Here is a 6,312-nt window from a genome sequence, read left to right on the forward strand (position 1 = left end):
GCGGCCCCTCCTAGAACTAGAAGTGACTGTAAAGTCACTTTCTATTTATGCCAGTCAGTCAACAAATAAAAAAGAGTTTTTAAAAAGAAGTGCACGGGGCCTCTCTGTTTAGATAAGAACTGTGTTCACCCCCGGGTCTTCTGGAGATGCACTCCCCATTTCTTTTGCAAAAATAAAAGTGGGAATGTGGCAGTGCTTTGCTTGAGGGCTGTAAAATGGTTTTTGAATACCATGTGGTTTTTATGCAGGCCTGAAAGGTTGGATGTTGCATGTCTCAAAAAAGGATGCAAATATCTTAGCCTTTCTCAGTGTGAAACCGAAGGAGTCCTTCCTTTCTCCAAATCGAAAGCCTCATTTTTTTCCCCTTGAGAAATCTCGCAAGATTTTTCAAAGGCTACATGATCATTTTGTCCCACAAGAAACACCAATCTGCATTGAATTATTAAAATTCCTGCACAAAATTGTGTCTTTTCTGTACAAGATTCCCCAAAAGAGGACATTGAGCAGCATTGGATTGGATGTTTCCTGCACAAATGAATTAACAAAAATGAAAAGAAAAAGAAAAGAAAAGAAAGAAAAAAGAGAGGTGAGAATAGCAAAAATAAGACCATCTCATTTTTGCAAAGAGTCAAAGTATTTCATTGATGCAGGGTATAATCTCAGCAAGAAATGCTGAAAAATCACCAAGAATTAGGTTTTTTAAAAAAGTATTCTTCACATGCAGTTTCAAAGGTCTCAGAACAAGCGGCAGATGCACAAGCACCATATAGTAGTATGATGACTTGATGATATTAACCTCAACCAACCGCTGAACTCAGTCATTCTAAGTTTGTGACAGCAATATGGTGCTGATTCCAGGTGACATAACATTGTTTTATATGATACTGAATCGAGTATCCTCTCTGTAGCTTCACAGCTATGTAATGAAAGGGTGCACAGGAGAGGAATAATTTTAATTAGAACATTCTACTCTTTTGTCAAGAGTTCAGAATATTGCAGGCCCTGAAAGTAGGAACTGCAGATGGAAGAAGTGGTGAGTGACACCAGTCTCTTTTTTTTCTGCAGTTAATTATCTTGAATGGAAGTTTATTTATATAATTCTTGTCTGCAATTACTGCGCTTATGGTGGCTGTGGGATTCTGAGTATTGCAATCCAAAATCATTTTTTTTTTTTTTTGGCTTCTGTCCTACCCTGCCGTCTTCCAGACATCCAGAACATATATATGTGGACACCCTGCTTTACCACAATAACCATTGTGAGTCTTACTGATATAATTTGATTAAACAATGGAGAAGCCAGGAATGTGCTGTCACAATAATAATGCTTCATGTGACTGCAGGGTGAATGAGTAGTCCTGAAAGACAACTTCTGGCTTCTCCAGAGAAGTAGGATTGACTCCACAATTATTTGACATACTCTCACTGTCACTATCATGGCTTTCAAAACAAAAAACTAACAAAAGTGGTGAGAGATGCACATGAGCTAGCCTAATGCTGCGAGGAGGCAAACAGTTGGAGCACTTATGATCTGTATTTCAGAAAGATAAATGAAATGATCTATTTGGCATGGCTAATACAGAGAAGTGAGATCAGAGGTTTAGCTCTGTTTCAGTGCCCGTTGGCCTTTGGTGGACAGAAACTCACACAGCTGCTATTTGCATGTTATTTTAATGGCTATTATGCCATTTTATTTTCCTTTTTATTTCAGATATGTATAAACAAAGGGCATGAGTCATGTTGGGGAATTATAAACAAGTGTCCAAGAAGGCTGCCTAAAATAAAATAGAGAACAAACCAGTTGCTCTAGTTTTATGCTGAATCATAAAAATATACAGGAAACTTTCCCCTTTCAAAGATCTAAAATAGTTTATAGACATAAATACATATAAGTTTAAAAGAAAACAATTTAACTCAAATCCATTAATTCAAACTTGGACTTGAAAAATTACTATTTTAGACTACAGATCTAAAGATTTTCTGGTTTGGCAGTTGAAAGGTTTTGAGATGTATGGTCCACAAAAGTAAGTTTTCCAACTGTGTTTTAAACCAAGTCATCACTGATTTAAGGCTGGCATTAAGGACTACAGTGTCTCATAAAATGTTCCTAATTAAATATTGTTGCCTTTAACTAAGGATTTGTACCATATAGTCAAGCTTAGATTGGTTTTTTCCCCCTGTACGGAGACAACAGTATGTCTGACTTGACCTTATTACCTTTATGTAGGAGGAGGGATAGAATTATTACCTTTCTATACAAGGAGGGACAGAGTTCTCAAGTGATTCTTTACACATCCCTCCGGTAATTTTTTCTCGTGTGTTTGAATTAAATTTAGAATAATACTAAGCAGGGCAGTTAATTTTACACCTAATTTCAGCAAAAAGCAATTTAGGCCTTGAATGTCTAAGATAAATGAAGAATTTCATCCCCCCTATAAAAGTGAATAGACAATAACATGTTTTTAAAGTATAGAAAAAATGTAAAGGCTAGTTGATTCCACCTTCCTCCAAGTCCAGTCCCTCTTCCTCCTGAGTCCACGAGTTATACCATTAACCTTGACCTATAGAGGCTACAGTGAATTTGCTGATTCCTCATAACTGAACTACATGCACATGTGCATATGAATATTAAAAAAGCTGCCATTTCTTGCCATTGAGGAAGTTTTTCTACAGTCTTTCTATGGTACAAAATAAAGGGAACTTGTTCTGAGCAAAGAAGGGAATGAGATGATCAGAGGATGTATTGAGACTATTTGAAACAAATGTCCATGAATTACCCATGTTGAAATCAGGCTTTTCTCCCCTCTTCATCTTACCTACAAACCCTATATAATGTGACTGTCAGGGGCAGGATGAGACATTGCATATCTTGTTTCATCCACTGCTGCCTCATTCCTGGAAGACCAAAATGTTTTTGGAATCTGTAAAGCTATGCAACATATGGGCCCTACTAATGTGTCTGAAATTTTCCTGGTACATCTTCCATAACAACACATATTGCTTGGAAAGCATCTTTTTATTCTTCTGAATTAAATGTGGGATCAGAAGGTCAAGAATTTAAAGCTTTCTTGGTTCTGGATAGTCTCTTTTAAAGTAAAAACAGACATTGCTACTAACTACAGGGTAATGACATCTGACAGGAAAAAAAAACCTGATTTGTTTGAAATGTCACTTTTGCAGATACCCTGGACTGCCAGCCAAGCAAACAAGTGCATCCTCCTAGATAAAATCATGTCTGAACTATCTCTGGAAGCAAACATGTTGAAACTGAGGCTGTTCTACTTTGGACACATTGTGAGAAGGCAAGATTGGAAAAGACAATAATGCTGGGAAAAGTACAAGGCAGCAGGAAAAGAGGAAGACCAAATAGGAGTTGAATTGAGTCCCTGAAGGAAGCCACAGGCTTGAGTAGGGCTGCTGAGATCAGAACATTTTGGAAATCGCTTATTCATAGGGTTCCCATAAGTTGAGGGTAGCTTGACAGCATACAACAACAGCAACAATAACTGGATAATGAATGTTTTGGCCTTCCAGATATACATGGACTGCAACTCCCACCATTCTTTATATGTAATTGAGTATAACGGCTAGGATGGAAGTCACAATGTATCAATATCTGGAGGATCATTCTTTGCCCACTCTTGCTTTAAAGTAATGTAGTATGAGTGGTTTTTTGACACCACTAAACCTAAAGCTGCATTTGGGCGTTAGCAGCCTGAGACCACGTTGCATGTGAGCGATTGCTTCAGTGCAGTGTCTTACAATGCTGTGTGTGTGGTGTTTTTTTTAAACTGCCTTTTTACTTTGTTCATAAAAGCCTTCTAGGCCATGGAATGGATCTCACTTTGGTCTTGTCATCTCTGGTGTGGTTGCATGTTCTTGGCATTCACATGAGAGAAAGGGAGATTGGCTGATTAGCAATGTTTATGAGATTATGTCTGGGATGCTCCAGAGAAATATGTTACAGATATCTGCCAACATACGCCTCTTACCTTTATAATTTTTGAATGTTTAGTAACAATTACTATCTGATCGGAGCTGGAGTTTATCAAAATGTCAAGACAGACTTAACATGAGGGCAAATTTTCTGCAGTGTGGCTAGACTAATGTTCCCATTCTGTCAAGAAAGGCAACCAGAGTGAAAACTGCTGATGTGGCTGGAAGCATGATAGACGAAAGAGGAAGGATCTTGTCTGTATACAGAAATAAAAGAAGCTTATTTTGACTACAGTATGATTGGAGGTACTTAGGACCTTGCAAAATGCCTTCTGCTGTTCCCATGGTTACATCATAGGTAGAACCCCATCTGGCTCCATCATGACCCTTCTGACATAGCTTGTTCTACTGCTTTTTTAATGGTCAAGGAAGCTTTTCACAATTGCTATAGATTGTGTCATAGGAATGTGCCTGGTAAAAGCAAACACATGCTGCCAAGCCTTTTGCTAATGTTCCTCATGTAAACAGACTGAGAAATAAATGCCTCCAAAACGTCCTTCCGTAACCAGTAGTCCTCAGTACATTTTGCAGGGTTGATGATAATGTCCCGATAAATGAATGTATTCTTTATTTCATGGAATCTTAATGGGGCCTGATTTGGCAGGAGGTGGGGAGGGGTGGAGAGGGTGGAGATAGGATTTGAACCCTTTTGTATGTATCATACAAAAGCTTGTGAATAGTTTTATGCAAATAGAAGCACCGAGAAGGGGAATTGAGAATATCCAGTGAATGTGCCATTCATCATAGTATCAATGGAAAGGCATAATTGTCCAGGCTACAGCAGTAAATTACTCGGCTCTCCTGCAAATTATTCTACAAACTCAAGCCTGCTTGTGGAGCTCTGAACCACAGTAATAGTCCCATTAAACTTTAGTCAGCCCTGTGAATGAGTATCATTTACATTATTTGAACTCTAATTACAATATAAGTCATCAATATAAGAGCTTTCCAAACTAATATTGCTTCTCAAATGGGTCCAAGATCTTGACAGAATCACACTAGACTAACTGTGCTTTGTATAAACAGTTTTTGTGTGTAAGTAATTCTGTTTGGACAGGTAAGGCATCTGAGAACCAGGTCTTACGAAGAAGGACACATGAAGTGGTAAATCTATATCTGGACTCTACCATTTAAGATTACAATGAGGGTTTCCATGGGATGAAATGTTGTACCATATTTCCATGGACAAACACAGGGAAATTATCACTTCCTCTTGAAAAGATTAGATTATTTATAACCCTTATCTTCAACATCTCCTTTTCTGCGTATAATTTGTTCCTGGGTTTGTTTTTGAATGGATAAGCATTTAGACATTTTAAAAACATCTCTATCTACAAGAATGAAGTGGTGGGGTCTAGGCAGGAGTCTACCACATTTCTTGTTTTATGAATTATCTGAAGGACCCTATCATCTCATAAGAGCCTCCTTGGCTTTTAAGATCTTTGGAGGAGATCGTATCTCATCTCTACCACCCTCACAGGCCTGTTTTGTGAAGATGAAAGAGAAGGCCCTCTAGCCGTTGCTCCTATGCTTTGGAATGCCCTCTCCTGAGCACCCTCCCTCTCATCCTTCCATTGTGAGGCAAAAACCTTCATTTTCTGGTAGGCTTTTAAGTGATTAGTGAGTTTGTGTGGTTTTTTTTATTAATGTTGCATTTATTGTGTATAAAGATTTTTACAAGGTTTTAAAAATTATTCTAATGGTGGTTATATTATATTGTTACATGTTTAATTCTTTTAGTGTTTTTCATTGTGCTCCTTGTGTGCTTTTAAGTTGATTGTGAACTGCCTCAAGTCACTGATGTGCAGAAAGGCAGCATTAAAAGAAAAGAAAAAGACTCCAGTCAGAGGGAAAGGAGGAAGGATGTAAGTTCACAAGCAGGGTGGTGAGCTTAGTCCCAGTTTCTTGCTTAGGTCCCAATTTAGCTTTATAAATGCATCGTTATATGAGGGAAGAGCAAGAAGGGAAGACATTGCATCATACTAGTGTGAGCTGGTGTGGTCCAGATTTGGGTTTACCACCTCATTGGTTTCTGGTGAGAACTAGGAAGACAACAGTTGAAGAAGATGCAAGGAGGGAGTCTCCAGTTGCATGAGAATGAAAGAAGGAATGGTTCAACTTCTTCTTTCTTCTCAAAATATTTTGGGGAATTTTCCAAGACGAAAATTGTCTCACAACGGCACAAAAGTTCTATAACTGCCTTCAGTGTATTCTGGCTTTCACCACTACCTTCCCGATGACAACCTAAGGATATTTCATTTTAGAGGGTATTTGGAGTCCACTGAGCTGATACATTCTATAATTTGTGAAATAATTTTC

The 6,312-nt window shown here is 38.1% G+C and overlaps 1 long non-coding RNA gene across 1 annotated transcript; it reads left to right on the forward strand.

Annotated features, from left to right (window-relative positions):
- Positions 1 to 465: 465 nt before the first annotated feature.
- Positions 466 to 3,249, forward strand: LOC144588821 (uncharacterized). Its single transcript, XR_013544535.1, has 2 exons — positions 466 to 586; positions 3,178 to 3,249. It is a non-coding gene; the product is annotated as an uncharacterized LOC144588821 (long non-coding RNA).
- Positions 3,250 to 6,312: the final 3,063 nt, after the last annotated feature.

Source organism: Pogona vitticeps, chromosome 1 (assembly GCF_051106095.1).
Source record: "Pogona vitticeps strain Pit_001003342236 chromosome 1, PviZW2.1, whole genome shotgun sequence".
NCBI lineage: Eukaryota > Metazoa > Chordata > Lepidosauria > Squamata > Agamidae > Pogona > Pogona vitticeps.